General features: G+C 39.9%; 1 protein-coding gene and 1 long non-coding RNA gene across 4 annotated transcripts in view; both read left to right on the top strand.

Annotated features, from left to right (window-relative positions):
- The window catches only part of IFNE (interferon epsilon), a 66,897-nt gene that overhangs the window by 11,408 nt on the left and 39,068 nt on the right, over positions 1–16,421 (top strand). The window lies entirely within an intron of this gene.
- Positions 952–9,168, top strand: LOC132540747 (uncharacterized). The gene is made up of 2 exons (XR_009551894.1): positions 952–1,062; positions 6,766–9,168. It is a non-coding gene; the product is annotated as an uncharacterized LOC132540747 (long non-coding RNA).

Below are 16,421 nucleotides of genomic sequence, written 5' to 3'. Positions count from 1 at the left end.
ATGTCCTTAGTATTTAATAATACACAATTGTGAAGTTCGTTAATGATGTTCAGTATGCAGAAACAAACCTTTTAGTGCTGAAAAGGCCCAAATTCTTTTTCGGGTTAATCATCACAACAGCCTTAGGTTAGGGAACTTACCCAGTCTCCATGAAACGTAAGTAGGAGATTCAGGAACTGAATTTGAATATTGTAAGTAGATTTTTCATCCCCTACCCTGTCAGCATACTAACCTTTTTCTAAAGAATGCTCTAAAGTATGTTCTGAACCTGCAGGATTCTGCAAAGAATTTTATTTGGTTATTTGTGAAAATACGATGTGCCATTTATTTTTGTTTACTAGATATTCTGTGAGTTCTACAACATAGAAACTTATTTGATGTTAATCTATCATTTTCCACGTTTATTTGACCATAGGAACCTATAAGGGCCGTGTTTTAGGCAGTAGTTCTGCACAATGATGAAGTTGGATGATGATGATGATACCAAAACAATAATAACATTTGCTGAACTCTTACTGTGTTCAACATACAACACTGTTCTGAATGCTTCATGTAGTAAGATTCACTTAATCTTCATAAAAACCCAGTGAGGCAAATACTTAATCATAACCATTTTACCAATGAGATTGAGACTGGAGAGGCAGCTAGAATATCCTGTTCATTAAGTAATAGTGTAACTACAAATTAGGGTGTCTTAGCCTTGGCACTGTTGGCATTTAGTCATATAATTTATTGTGGGAAACTATCCTGTGTATAGTACAATGTTTAGCACCATTCTTGGTGCTAAAAATTTAGTTGTGTCAACTAAAAATATCTTCAGACATTGCCAAATATCTTCTAAATTGCTTCTGATTTAGACGAAACACTATTTTAATATACATATTAAGATATATATATATATACATATATATATATATAGAGAGAGAGAGAGAGAGAGAGAGAGAGGGAGGGAGAGAGAGAGGAGGATGGGGAATAGAGAGAGGTTTTCTATTTTTATGATAGAGACCCTGAGGACATAGAATGAAAGAGACCACATCACCAAAGCTTCCTTTAATGAAGTATGTTGTTGAGGCGGTCTGGTGTCGGGCTGCACCGCGGAGAAGAGAGCGGACGTCCAGAGCAAAGGGGTACACAGATCTTTATTATAGGATGGGGGGGAGGTTTGGTTCAGACCACGTGGAGCCAGCCAGCATTGGCCGACCACGGGGGAGAGCAGGGAGCGAAACCTCAGAGAGGGAGAGCCGAGAGCCCAGAGAGAGAGAGAGGGGAGGGGTGAGGGGGCTTTTTATTGGGCGACAACCAGGGGTGACGTGTAGGGCCAGGATTAGTTGAAAGGGGGCACTCTAGGATTTAGCGGGGCATAGAAAAACCTGGGGGCGGAGCCAGGATTGGTTGAAAGGGGGCACTCTAGGATTTAGCGGAGCATAGAAAAACCTGGGGGCGGAGACTGCATCAGAATAAGTCCTCAGCAACATCTCCTCCTATCCCTTTATATCTAAATGGACACAGTAAAGAAAAATGGAGCATGCTTAAATGTTTTAGAGGAATGCCATGCTCGGGTGGGAAGATGTAGGACTTTCTGTGGAGGAGGGAAGGCTTAAATGGCTGCCAACCTTGTGAGATTTATGCGTCCTCCTGTGCTCAACCCCTCTTTAGAGAGAGAGACTTACCTGGAGAGACTCATCTCATAGGTTTAAGCGCAGCCTGCTCAACCATCTCTTCACAATATCTCTACATCTTTTCTATCTTTCTACCTAGTAATAGCATAAGATGTACAAAGTCTATAAAAGACTATCATGGGGCAGAAACCTTTTGGGCATAAGCCTAAATGACATAACAAAATAGGAAGAGATAAGTAGGGGAGAAGTAAAAGCCAGTGTGGTGTGAAGGGAAGGATTGGTGTGTAAAGGAGCATTCCCTGTTTGGGTGGGGAAAGGGGCAAGGGTACATAATGAGGGGGAGGCGGGAGGCATGACCCACCAAACAGAGGGGCTATTTGGCATTGTATAGTCCTCAAGGCAACAGTCTGTAAAGTCTATGAATTACTCAGGATCAGTCTATGAAAAACCAGCAACGTGAAGGGAAGGAAGCTGCTGTAAAATTGTCTAAAGTGTCCAAAGGGTATACCAGCAAGTCCGATAGAAGTCTCAGTCCAAAGTAGGCGACTAGGGGGAGAAATGGCAGGGGATGAAATGCTGCATGAGGAAGGTCAGCCTCTGGAATTCTGCTTTTCTGTAGATTGTGAGCTGGAACCGCCAAAACGTGACAGGTCAAAGCAAAAGCAGGAAAGGCAGACAGGCAGTAAAAAGGTTCTGTCCTTGGAGTCTGCGAATCAGATTCTTCAGATCGCGTTGAGTGACATCTAGGGTTTCGGGGGGTGTGCCACGGCAGTCGTGCCATCTAGTGAGTGACGTCAGGGTGTGCAGGGGTTCAGATGGTTTTTCCGGGATTCCTGTGAAAGAAACACAAACAATCTGCTTCTCGTGCTTAGCAGGGCATCTGATTTGAATGCTTTATAGAAGAAGAGGTTTGGTACCTTGACCAACTGAGTATTGGGGGATGTATCTTTCCTATTCATTTATGATTATATTTTATATTATTTGTCATGGTAGTCAGCCGTTTATCTGGAAGGTCCTGGGTGATTCATGGGGAAAAAGACCTTATCTTTTAACAAAGACTCTAAGGTGTAGGGAAGCGGGAACTATCTTATCCCTTTTTTTTTTTTATCTTGTATCTTGCCTTTTGTTGCCCTAGTTGTTCTTGTTGTAATTATATTGTTGTTATTGCTGATATTGTGGTTGTTGGATAGAACAGAGAGAAATGGAGAGAGGAGGGAAAGACAGAGGGAGATAAAGATACCTGTAGACCTGCTTCACCGCCTGTGAAGTGATTCCCCTGCAGGTGAGGAGCCGGGGGCTCAAACTGGCATCCTCAAGCCAGTTCTTGCTAAACCCGCTGCGCCACCACCCGATTCCCAGGAACTATCTTTTAACATAAACTCTATGGCCATGCCAATAGCAACCTTGAGGGCACATGTGGCTCCCCACATGTCCCCCTGTCTTATATCATGTTTTGATGTTTGGCGGACTTTGTTTTGTGGCAGGGTGGACTGTGCCTGTCTTAGGTTGGGGATCAACCTTCCGTCTTACCCGTCATTGGAACACCTGGTCATTTTTGCCCAGTAGTACCAGATGCCCTGTCTTAGGTTGACTGGATAGCGCTAGTTTCCTCTTACCCGTCATTGGCTAGCCAGCCCTCTACATGGTGGACGTTCTGATGGAGGGGGGCAAATCCTCCACAGCAACTCAATATTCTGCCATGTCCAGCCTATGATAGTGACTTTGTATAGGTTGCATCTTTATGGCATCAATCTGTTGCTGCAAAAGGCCATGAGCTTGTTAAGAATTATAGGACTGTGGTCCGGGAGGTGATGCAGTGACTAAAGCCTTGGACTCTTAAGCATGAGGTCCTGAGTTCGATCCCTGGCAGCACATGTACCAGAGTGAGTCTGGTTCTTTCTCTCTTTCTCATTAATAAATAAATTTAAAATGTTGAAAAAAAAGAATTATAGGACCTATTGTGAGCAGAAGAAGTAAAACAAGCTAGGGTCCCACAACTAAGGGTATACAGGTAAGGAAGGGGGAATGTATCCATTGATATGAAGAGGTAGGAGCATATCTCAAGTCTAAGGGAAGCAGTCAGTGAATGTGATGTCCAGGGGAACAGCCATTTGTCTTTGGGGGTAGTAAAGGATGTCCGTGGCATGGGTGATGTTATAAAGAGAAACATCTTTAAATTGTTGGCTGACAAAGGCAGGCCTATGGTGGCAAGACAAGATACACCAGTTAAGTTTACAAGAATATGTGAATGTTGCTAATTCACATAGGTTGGATATGGAGGAACTTCTTACAGTTTAATACCTTACCGTATGAACAGATGATTCCTCATATGAAGGCTTGATAGCTGTAATCACTTACTTGTGATAAACAATAAAACTTGTGACAAGTTAGAGGTTTACTATAATTGACTTTGGACTATAAGCAGACTCAGGTTACTTAGAGAGTTAATGCATGTTAGTAACAATGGTTTTAACATTTAGAGTACTTCTGAGCAGATGGGTCATACAAAAAATTTTTGGTCATTCAGCACACTCACTCACAAAACACAACTGGCCATTCATAACATAAGACATTCAGGGAAGGGGTAGGAGAGAGGGCTCTGTGAGCCAACTTTTGTAGGTTCTGCCATGCCATATTATGGATCCTGGGATGTATCCTGCATCTGGTCCTCTTGTGTTATTTCTTGTTCTTCAGGAATAACAGCGCCATCCTGCGGGTATTGTCGGACATGGCGGGCAGGAACCCAGACAGGTTTAGAGAAATTTTGAGGGAAAATGCATGCGAAACCCCTTCCCATGGTCAATAATGGGTCAGGCCCTTTCCAAACTTTATCGAGTGGGTCTCTCCATTTGACCTTAATAGATGGGAGGGTAGATGGTGTTTGCCAGTGAAGAATAATAGGGGGTAAGGCTGAGTTATTGTAAATATTAAAAAGATTTAACGTAGTTAAGGCTTTTGCTAGCTGGATATTTGGGGGATATGTTCCTCCTTTATCTTTATTTAGTTGAGCCTTCAGAGTTTGATGGGCCCTCTCGACAATGCCTTGTCCCTGTGGATTGTAGGGAATGCCCGTGGTATGAGTAATATTCCAGAGGGAACAAAAATCTTTAAATTGTTTACTTGTAAACATAGGTGAATTGTCTGTTTTTAAAAATAATGGGACCCCCATAACGGCAAAACAAGAGAGCATATGGCTTACAAGCTTTTTAGCACTTTCTCCTGTCTGAGCTGTAGCCCACATAAATTTAGAAAAGGTATCAATTGAGACAAACACATATTTTTGTTTGCCAAAGTTTGGTATGTGGGTGACATCAATTTGCCAAATAGCATTAGCTTTTAAACCTCGGGGATTAACCCCAAGGGTCTGGATAGCAGGTGTCTTTATGAGACTTGCACAAGAAGAGCATGTAGCGAGGATATGTTTTAACTGTGATACAGGAACATCAGGGAATCGAGCTTGAAGGCCTTTAAAATTAACATGGGTTAGAGTGTGAAAATTAGCAGGATCAGAGACAGAGACTGGGAAAGTTCCTGTGGAGGCAAGGCGGTCAACTGCGGCATTCCCTTCGGACAGGGAACCAGGAAGAGGGCTGTGGGAGCGAAGGTGTTGAATATACAGTGGTTGGGTTCGAGAACAGAGCATAGAGGCGATTTGAATCAAGAGAGGGGAAAGTGGGTTGTCATCAATTTTCACATACGAACGAGCAAGCCATGGAAGTAAGTTAACAGTATACACAGTCAGAAAAAAGGTTGAAGGATTCTGGTACAGCTTTTAGTGCAAGAAAAACAGCATAAAGTTCTTTGTACTGAGGGGAATTATCAGGAAGCTCAGTAAAGAGAGGTTTAGGAGATTGTTTGTCTGGGTAATATATAAGGGCAGCAGCTCCCCTTTTTCCGCCATCAGTAAAGATTGTAGGAGCAGAGGGAATGGGATCCCGAGAGAAAAGTTTTGGCGGTTCCAGCACAATCTACAGAAAAGCAGAATTCCAGAGGCTGACCTTCCTCATGCAGCATTTCATCCCCTGCCATTTCTCCCCCTAGTCGCCTACTTTGGACTGAGACTTCTATCGGACTTGCTGGTATACCCTTTGGACACTTTAGACAATTTTACAGCAGCTTCCTTCCCTTCACGTTGCTGGTTTTTCATAGACTGATCCTGAGTAATTCATAGACTTTACAGACTGTTGCCTTGAGGACTATACAATGCCAAATAGCCCCTCTGTTTGGTGGGTCATGCCTCCCGCCTCCCCCTCATTATGTACCCTTGCCCCTTTCCCCACCCAAACAGGGAATGCTCCTTTACACACCAATCCTTCCCTTCACACCACACTGGCTTTTACTTCTCCCCTACTTATCTCTTCCTATTTTGTTATGTCATTTAGGCTTATGCCCAAAAGGTTTCTGCCCCATGATAGTCTTTTATAGACTTTGTACATCTTATGCTATTACTAGGTAGAAAGATAGAAAAGATGTAGAGATATTGTGAAGAGATGGTTGAGCAGGCTGCGCTTAAACCTATGAGATGAGTCTCTCCAGGTAAGTCTCTCTCTCTAAAGAGGGGTTGAGCACAGGAGGACGCATAAATCTCACAAGGTTGGCAGCCATTTAAGCCTTCCCTCCTCCACAGAAAGTCCTACATCTTCCCACCCGAGCATGGCATTCCTCTAAAACATTTAAGCATGCTCCATTTTTCTTTACTGTGTCCATTTAGATATAAAGGGATAGGAGGAGATGTTGCTGAGGACTTATTCTGATGCAGTCTCCGCCCCCAGGTTTTTCTATGCTCCGCTAAATCCTAGAGTGCCCCCTTTCAACCAATCCTGGCCCTACACGTCACCCCTGGTTGTCGCCCAATAAAAAGCCCCCTCACCCCTCCCCTCTCTCTCTCTGGGCTCTCGGCTCTCTCTGGGCTCTCGCTCTCTCTGGGCTCTCAGCTCTCCCTCTCTCTGGGCTCTCGGCTCTCCCTCTCTGAGGTCTCGCTCCCTGCTCTCCCCCCGTGGTCGGCCATTGCTGGCTGGCTCCACGTGGTCTGAACCAAACCTCCCCCCCATCCTATAATAAAGATCTGTGTACCCCTTTGCTCTGGACGTCCGCTCTCTTCTCCGCGGTGCAGCCCGACACCAGACCGCCTCAACAACAGAAGTAGGGGCTAGATTCCAAACTAAGTGGCACACATGGCAAAGGCTCACACTATTCAGGTGTGCTATGGGGTTGCTGGAAAAGTCATGATGCATTTTTGCATAGAAACACATAGGAAAAGTATGTTATGACTTTTCTGACAAGCCAATATTTTGCCAGCCCTGTTGCAAACTTAGCAGTACTGATACTTTCTAGAACCACCTTCTTAGTAACTTTCACAATTATTCATGACCATGATTGGGCAAATTACATATTGTAGGTTCTATGATTATACCAAGTTGTGTGTACTTGTATGGGAGTTAAACCTGACTTATGCTACTCTCTTCTGATCCATTTTATATACTGATTCTGGTAATAGGTAAAAGGCCAAAATTATTGATTCTTCCTGCAAGTTCTTTTTTTTTAATTATTTATTTACTTTCTATTTTGTTGCCCTTGTTGGTTTTTATTGTTGTTGTAGTTATTATTGTTGTCATCATTGTTAGATAGGACAGAGAGAAATGGAGAAAGGAGGGGAAGACAGAGAGGGTAAGAGAAAGACACCTGCAGACCTGCTTCACCGCCTGTGAAGCGATGCCCCTGCAGGTGGGGAGCTGGAGGCTCCAACCAGGATCCTTAAGCTGGTCGTTGTGCTTCATGCCACATGTGCTTAACCTGCTGCGCTACTGCCCGACTCACCCTCCAAGTTCTTTTAACTGCCCTATATACCCTTCAATTTATATATTATTTCCATTTTATTTTCTTCCTTGGCCTTGATCCACATAGATATACACATATACACACAGTCTTGGGGAGTATGTGTGTGTGTGTTTTAGTAGACATATCTGAATAATTTTATAGTAAGAATTTAGGTCAGAGCCAACATGAACAACTGCCAAGAAAAACATACCCAGCAATGAATAACTCATAAAGATTTGTTAGGAAAAAAAATAAAAGTACACAATGAAGTGTATTACCTGGGTTTTAACTTTCCGGTGTGATATCCTATTAAATTCACACACTTCAAATGGATTCAAGGCTTCTGGTCATTGTTTCTTTGTAATTTAATATGTCATTTTCAGGAGCAGCTGAGGTAAAATGAAAAGAGCAGTGAAATACCTAGGTTTAAACGTTTACTCTGCCAAACATTTACTAAATGTGTGACCTCACTTTTCTAAGGGGTTGGTTCTCCCCTCCCCCCACGGTGGAGGTAATGATATGAAAGTGTATTGTTGAAAGGCTGAAGTGAGAAAATATCTGCAGCAATATCTACTCCAGGTCTTGGCATGCCTGTTTCCCTCCTTCCTTCCAGGGCCAGTTTATCATGAACTGTACCATGGCTTTCAATTACATAATCCTTTTCAATAATTCTGAAAGTGTAAACCAACTGTCTTTGAAACAGAGATGCCATCAAGTAACCTAGTGTAGGGAACCTTGTTATTTTAGTTTCATCTCTCCTACTTTACCTGTGGCTGCCTATTTTGTGTTGGTGTGGTGAAGAGAGGGAAAAAAAAAAAAAACCTTTCCAATATCATCTCTGCAGAATCTAGCTTACAGTAACTCCATGACTTTTTTGTGCTACAGACTATAGCAAATGGTAGTTTTGTGGACTTAATGTAGATTTTGTATTTTTATTATTATTTTATTTATTTATTGGATATATATATATATATAGAGAGAGAGAGAGTGAGAGGGAGAGAGAAATTGGTAGGGGAAGTAGAGGGGGGGCATATAGTGCTGCTATCATCTCTCATGCAGCTTTTCTTTTACAAGTGGTAGGGGGCTGGGGTTCTTTCACATTGTAATGTGCAATTTTTTTTTTTTTTTTTACCAGAGCACTAGTCAGCTCTGGTTTATGAAGGTGTGGGTGACTGAATCTAGGACCTTGAAGCCTCAGGCATAACCATTATGCTATCTACCCCCACCCGTGCACTCTTAATGGTTGTACCACTGCCCAGCCTAGTATTTCCTATAGATTAAGAGTTCTTCCAGAAAGAAAAAGAAAAAAAATAGTCTGTTTCTCTGAATTGGTTAAATAAGTTAATTAAACTACCCAATCTCATCAAATAAAGGGCCCATCCACATTCTTACTTCCTATGTGAAGATGATATGATTCATTCTTTTTTGGTAAATATTTTATTTATTTATCAATGAGAGGGATAGGAAGAGAGGGAGAAAGAACCAAATATCACTCTGGTACATGTGCTGCCAGGGATTGAACTCAGGACCTCATGCTTGAGAGTCCAGTGCTTTATCCACTGCTCAATCTCCTGGACCACTGATTCATTCTTCAGCTGAATTGTAATCTATGGTATCCCTGTTAATAGTTCTTCAAACTTACTCTTTTGAAAACTTGACCATTTCCAGTTGGCTTGGGTGCCCTATGAGTAGAAAATTAGCAATAAATGAATAAGAAAGAAAGAAAGAAAAAGCTATTCTGTCTATGAATTTTCCTATCCCTATCTTCTAAAAGCCTTTGCTTGTATAAATCTCAAAATTTGCTGAAAGCAGAACATCTTTTTTCAAGAAGTAATCTCCAGAGTGCCAGGTAACAAGCTCTGCTACATGTGTGAGCATATGAAGATGACATATTTGCCAAAACAGCTACCTTTTAAGCATGTACTTGTAAAAAGAAGAAGGAGGAGGAGGAGATGAACAAGGAGAAGGAGAAGAACAGGAGAGAGAAAGAAACAAGGATAGAAAGAAAGAAAGAAAGAAAGAAAGAAAGAAAGAAAGAAAGAAAGAAAGAAAGAGGAAAAGAAAAAGAAAAAATGCACCGTAGTGAATGAGTAGTTTTTAAAAGGTGAGCATTCTGCAAGACCAGACATGATGTGGTCAAGCATTCTGCTTGTGCTCCAGAGTGCTTTTAAACAGTTGTGTCAGCCTCACCTTTTGAGAATCTGAGTATACAAACCACTCTAACCCATAATCTCATAGTCATTTTAAAATGCATGTTAAAGTGTTGACTTTTAATTTATATTAAAATATAGCAATATTTCATCAAAAATTTAAAAAGTTTCATTCATTTAGCTTAATAGAAAGGTCCTATCCTGAAAAGACTTCATTTGCCCAGGTGAAATATGAAACACTTTTGTTTCTTTCACTTAAAGAGTTGTCTTCCCTGTTCAGGAATGACTTCTTGGCAGCTTTTCTTTTCGGCTGGTTTTTCTGTAGATTGACAGTAGCATGTCCAACCTTTCATAGCTTTGCTTGATTTATTATATGAAAATGTTCAACTTGGTTACCTAAGAGTCAAAAGACTCATGTTGATTTTATGGGAAACTTTTAAAATTGCCACTCTGACTACTGTGGAATGTTTCACCGCAGTTAAGATCCTAGTAACAACTGATTGAGGAAGGAAACAAATACTAGTCCAGTAAAACAAGAGACAACTATATGATCATCTTGGATTTGGGAATATTTTAGTATTCAAGTGCAAATGTGTAATTTTTTATTTATTAAAATGTATTTTTTACTTTACTTTTTAAAACTTGTTTTATTCCCTTTGTTGCCCTTTTTAAAAAACTGTTGTTATTATTGTTGTCGTTGTTGATGATGTTGTCGTTGTTGGAAAGGACAGAGAGAAATCAAGAAAGGAGGGGAGACAGAGTTGGGGAGAGAAAGACACCTGCAGATCTGCTTCATTACCTTTGAAGCAACGCCCCTTTAGTTGGGGAGCCGGGGGCTTGAACCGGGATCCTTACCCAGGTCCTTGCACTTTGCGCCACCTGCGCTTAACTTGCAGTGCTCCCGCCTGACTCCCTAACTTTACATTTTTAAAGTCACCAACTTAGAAGCATGAGCTTCAATAAAGATGATAGAACATTTTTACAGACTTACTGGAAAAATACTACATTTATGAGTCCTAAAAGAATATTTTAAAATTTTGTCTGCTCAGTTATCTCTTTTCTGCTTTGTACAAATAATATTATATCCTCTTAGATCACCATGAGCACTTTGCTTCGCAGTGAATTTTTAAACACTAATTATAATTTTAAGAAATACCTACTAGATACAAATACTAATATGTAAAAATCAGAATTATTTTTAAAAGAAGCCTAAGAATTAAATGTTTTAATTGACTATACACTATGGGTCATCCTTTGAAATCTCTAAAAAAAAATTTCTGACACTCATCAAAGTCAAAGAAAATTTAAACAATTCAGTTTGTGCTTTTGCCAGTAGACATCTTATGCTAATCAGGTTTGTAAGTTGAAACACTGTCAAAGGTTTGACAAGCTGAATGCAGTGAGCCATTTTTTCAGAAGTCAAACCTTCTATGTGATTTTCTAGAGGCAAGCATGTTTCAGATGTGCTCAGTTTCAACAGTGCTTCTCACTTCCTCAGCAAATAGCTCTAATATTCATAACCTTCTTCATGTATACCCTTGACAAATGTCAATACATATATCCTATCAGAAAGGTCCACAGTGTGAAGCTTTAATAAGCAGCAGGTAGGTAGGAATTTGACCTTGGCCTCACCAAGTTAATTCTCTACAAGAAAAATCACTGTGTTCTTCTAGATCCTTAGACTTAGGTTCTCACTACTGAACGCTCTAGGAATTTATCTTTAGAGAGAGATAGACATGTTGGAGTCCTTTATAGTAACTAGCTAATAATAAAATTGATCAAGTATTCACAGGCATTTTAAACAGTGGTGTTTCGTGATATTCTGTGAATAGGCTGATTTCCAAAGCTTCATTCATTATCTGAAGTCACATTCTTCAGTGCTGAGGCTGAGTACTTTGAGGCTACTGTCCAACCAACTCTCCTGTTTTGATAGCTACTGGAAGTTGTGGCCATGACCACATGCTCTTGAGGGTCAGAGTTTAGACTTAAAATTGGTCAGTTTCTATTTCCCTGCCTTTTAATAAAGTACTTCTTCCACAACCAGAACTGTGCTGCCTTCCCCCCACCCCCATTTTATTTGGAGTTTAATGGTTTACAGCACAGTTGTCTGCACATGGGCTCCATCTCCCAGTTCTGCATCATAGGTGTCTGCAAAATACTCTTAACCCCAGCCTAGGATCCCAAGACTGGCTTTTTCCATGTTTTCCCCAGAGTTCATTGCCTTGGTGCAGTACCCCACCCCCAGTCCCAGTTTCACCCAGTGTTCGACCGTTCTTTTAAATGTGCTACAAAATTATGGAGTACAATATGGTGTGGAAAGTGTACTCTTTGTTGTTGTTGTTGCTTGCGGTGGTGGTCAACTTTGTATTTACCTCACTTAAATCTCATTTAAACAAAAATGCAAACTCTATGCAATATCTGCACTGCCTCTTGATCTGGGAAGATACTGAGGTATGGATTTAAAAGTTAATAAAGATGCACAAAAGATTATAGAATAGTAACTCCCTGTAGTTGTATTTTTTAAAGTAATTACTACTCGACACAGTTTATCTTCAAAGTGCTTGGCAAATACTAATTAACTTTTTAAAACTTTAAAGAAAATTCAGTGAGCTTGCTTTTTCATAGAGAATAGCCCACTGAAGTCAGGTGGTATGAAATTGAGCTATAATTGAGCTGTGATAGAATTATATTAAAAGATTCTTAATAGGATGCCTAGACTTCAAAGAATGGAGATCTAAGTGGAGTAAAGTGGCATACATCCAAGTAGTTAACTTAAGGTGTATTGAAGAAAAACAGAATTGATAGGGGCCAGGTGGTGGCACACCTGGTTGAGTGCACATTACAATGTACAAGGTCCCAGGTTCTAGCCCCCCAGTCCCCACCTGATGGGGGAAGGCTTTGCAGCAAGTGGTGAAGCAGGGCTGCAGGTGTCTCTCTATAACCCCCTTCCCTCTTGACTTCTGGCTGTCTCTAGCCAATAAATAAAGATCATTAAAACACACACATACACACACACACACACACACACACACACACACACACATATAAAAGAAAAACAGAATTGATCATCTGGACCAAATAAATGTGTTCTCAAATAAAACCTCTTGGTGGTGAGGGAAAAACTATATCTAACTTGATTTGTACACTGTTCATAAAACTGTTGAGTTCCTTTTGCCTCCAAGGTTATCACTGGGCCTCAGTTCCATCTTTACTAATCCACTGCTCCTGGGTGCCTTTTTGTTTTTGTTTTCTCTTCATATTATTGGGTAGGATAGAGAAAAATTGAGAATGGGAGGGAGAGATAGGAAGAGAGGAGACAGAGAGACACATGTACCACTCGTGAAGCGACCCCTCTGCAGGTGGGGAGCTCGGGGCTCAAACCAGGATCCTCTTGCTCCATGCTATGTGCGCTTAACCTGATGTGCCACCACCAGACCCCCATCTGTTGAGTGAGTCTTAATCTGATTGTCTGTATTAAACACTTGCTTATTTAGACCCCTGCAGGCATCTTTAAAAAATTGTTTTTTCATACTTGTGAAGTAGCAAAAAAAAAAAAAAAAGAGCACAGATGAACTCATTCAAAGAAAACATGGTTAGCATTAAAAATATTTCCAAGACAATAAACACAAGTATCTATCAGTATTTATTACAAATTCAAAATATCCTATGATTTTAAAGTAGTTACTTTCTATAGTGAACTTATTAAAATTGTTGTGTCTTTGCTGAAGGTTTTAAATTAATTTTTAAAGTGATTGTTTCAACATGGCACACATCATTTCCTGATTCTTTACTCCACAAATTACATATATTTATTATATATCTCATTCCTGCCTACTCCCTACACACACACACACACACACACACACACACACACACACACACACACACACAGGCAGAAAGTTAATATTTAACTTTTGTGGCGATGAGGAAGTGCTGTGGTAGATAAATCCAAAACCATAGACACCGGCAAGTTGTCTTAACCCTTTCCATATAATGAGAATGACTAATAGACTATAGTAGTTTTTAAGAGACTCCTTGAGAGTAATATAGACAAAGTGATTAGCCACACATGAGAATGTAATTCCAAGGATGTCTAAAGTAGCCTTTACTTACAACTAAACCTCAGTTTTTATATTTGTAATATAACCTCAGTTCTCAAGGCAAAGCCCAAAAAACCAACTTGGTCCTTGTCTCATCGTCGCTTTTTTCACAAATGCTGACTGCTTGTCCTTAAAATAAGATCCTTAGAAGTGTTCTAAGAGAAAGAGAGGAGGAGAACAGAGGTAACTCTGTTTTGTTCCTGACTATTTCATGCCTGAGATCATTTACATGGACTGTTTTTCTCCTTGGAAAGTTCCATCCTGCCTTATCTTAAGACTAAACTTATGTTTAGTCTTCAGAATCCTGCTCACTCATTAGTTTCTCTGTGAAGTTCTCCATGACCTCCTTCCAGACAAAACTCATCTGTCCTTTCCCTGTGTGTTTTTTTTAAACTCTAGATATTTCTGTCTTCCTTGCAGCATGGTAATGTATTAATTATAGATCTGTCTACCTTTTCCCCTTCATTGTTAGCTCACCGGGGCTGAATTGCATCAGACTCATCTCTTTTCTTTATTCCTTATATCTAAAAGTTAAAACAAATTTTTCTCAAGTTGAAAATGCTGACCATAGCATAAAAAGTCTTTAAGATTCAGTTAAAAAATAGTCATAGTTTTCTGTGCTCCATTAAAAAAAAGTAGTGTTATTTTTTACTATAGAATTAAAGAAGTGTCTTTATAGAAAGTTTGGAGAACTACATTTTTAAAGAAAACTTAAAATCATTTATTACACTATTCATAGATAAACATTATTTATATTATGATCAATACATTTTCTTAATCTTGCTATCTAAAGATATCCATCTATGAGGGTCAGGTGACAGTGTACCAGGTTGAGCACACACATTACTGTACACAAGGATCCAGACTCAAGGCACTGCTCCCCACCTGGTTGGGGGGGGTAAGTTTCCCAGGTGAAGTAGTGCTAATGGTGTTTCTCTCTATCTCCACTCCCTTCTCAATTTATCTCTGTCCTATCAAAAAGAAAAAGGTATATATATATATATATATATATATATATATATATATATATTCATGTGCATTTAAACAATATTAGGGTTTTACAGCCTATTCCATTTTGTAGATTCTTTGCTTTATTGTCAGTTTAAAATTATTTTCACATATCAGTAAATGTACTTCTAAGACATTAACTTATGAAAATTTATGAGTAAGGATGTAAATTTTACATCTGTAATGAGCAATTTTACATACAGACTTGACTACCATTTCACCAGTGTGACTGCACTTGTTACAATACCAAACTGTTGATTATTTCTCTACTAATTATAAAACAATCACCACACCCAGCCTTCCTGAGTCCCCTCTTACTATCTCTTTCTCCTTCTGGACTTCTGATCATCCAGTAGATTAAGGGGACACCTGGCAGAGCAGAAGGTCTCTAGGACATAGGTAGCATCCATTCTGCCTAGTTTTGACTGCTGTTTGCTCAAGATAGGTAATGATATTCCTGAATCTTTGATATATGTCTCATGAAATTTTAAGGAGTTAAAAATGTATCCTCTTTGGCCAACAAACATGTTAGTAGTCTGTTAGGAAAGGGATCATACAAATGAGGTGGTTCCTTTAGGATTCAAGAAAAGGAGCTATTTAGAAGAGGTGGCAGAGTGAAAGAAGGGCTGGTAAGAGCAGAGGCAGTTTGTACCCCTAGGGACAGGTGAAGAGTGGAAAATGACTGAAACCTGCAAGGGAAGAATTGTCTTGAAAAGCAGTGTGAGTTTCTGTTAAGGATTCCAGTTAGCCTGTGCTGACTCCACAGGGAATTTGCAGAGATGATATGCATCCCAGCTCCCTTTCTGTTGGCCCCAACAGAAAGTTGGAGAACTGGCATGTATTTACTTAGGCCAGTCCTGATGGGCCTCTCAGGGTGAGAGCGGGGTCAAGAGTTCATCTGGAAATGTAAACCTAGAGAGAGCTGGCATATAAATAGCATTTTAATTCCATAATGAAAATCTGCCTCCAGAAAAAAAAAAAGTCTTGCAGGCTCAACTGGAGGCTATAATCTGGATGTGAGTTGATTGTATTTACTTTACAAATAATCTGAGTAGGCCCATCAGGGAATATAGTCCAGGACAATTGTGAAAGTGTATTGGATTCACCTATGTAACTCCATCTTCTTGTATTTACAGATAGAGCCTTCTCCAGCAGTCATCAGTTTATCAAGGAGATTTCCCATTTGTTTCCTCTAGGCAATATTGGTTCACTAGTTTGTTATTAATAATAAATTTACCATAAATGTAACTATCAATTTATCCAAAGGCTTATATTTGTGATTTTCTACCCTGTCTGCACAGTATAATCATGTGAGGAGTTTTTATAAACATGCCAATGCTCAAGCACTATCTCTAGAGATTCTGATGATTTATTTACTTTGTGTTGGGGGAATCTTGGCATCACTAGGTTTCAAAAAGTCAAAGACTCAACAAGCATTATAGTTTCCAGAAAGTAAAAGAATTTGCTTATTTCCAGCCTTGGTCAGCTGCTGTGTTCTTATCAGTTCCACCTTATCCCCCTGGTTACTGATCATGAAATTTGATGAAAAGTGAGCTGTTCTAGCAAGAAAGTTTGTCTTTTTTTTTTTTTTGCCATGGAACTTGAGACTAAATTGCTCATATTTGCGTTGTTTTTGAGATACTTTGTACCTTAGAACTAAGTTGAGTAATAAAACTCTAGCCAGAAGGAGATTATCTATGCTTACAAGATGTGATTGAAGAGAATCT

Source organism: Erinaceus europaeus, chromosome 10 (genome assembly GCF_950295315.1).
Source record: "Erinaceus europaeus chromosome 10, mEriEur2.1, whole genome shotgun sequence".
Taxonomy (NCBI): domain Eukaryota; kingdom Metazoa; phylum Chordata; class Mammalia; order Eulipotyphla; family Erinaceidae; genus Erinaceus; species Erinaceus europaeus.
This window is presented reverse-complemented; position numbering and strand designations above follow the sequence as displayed.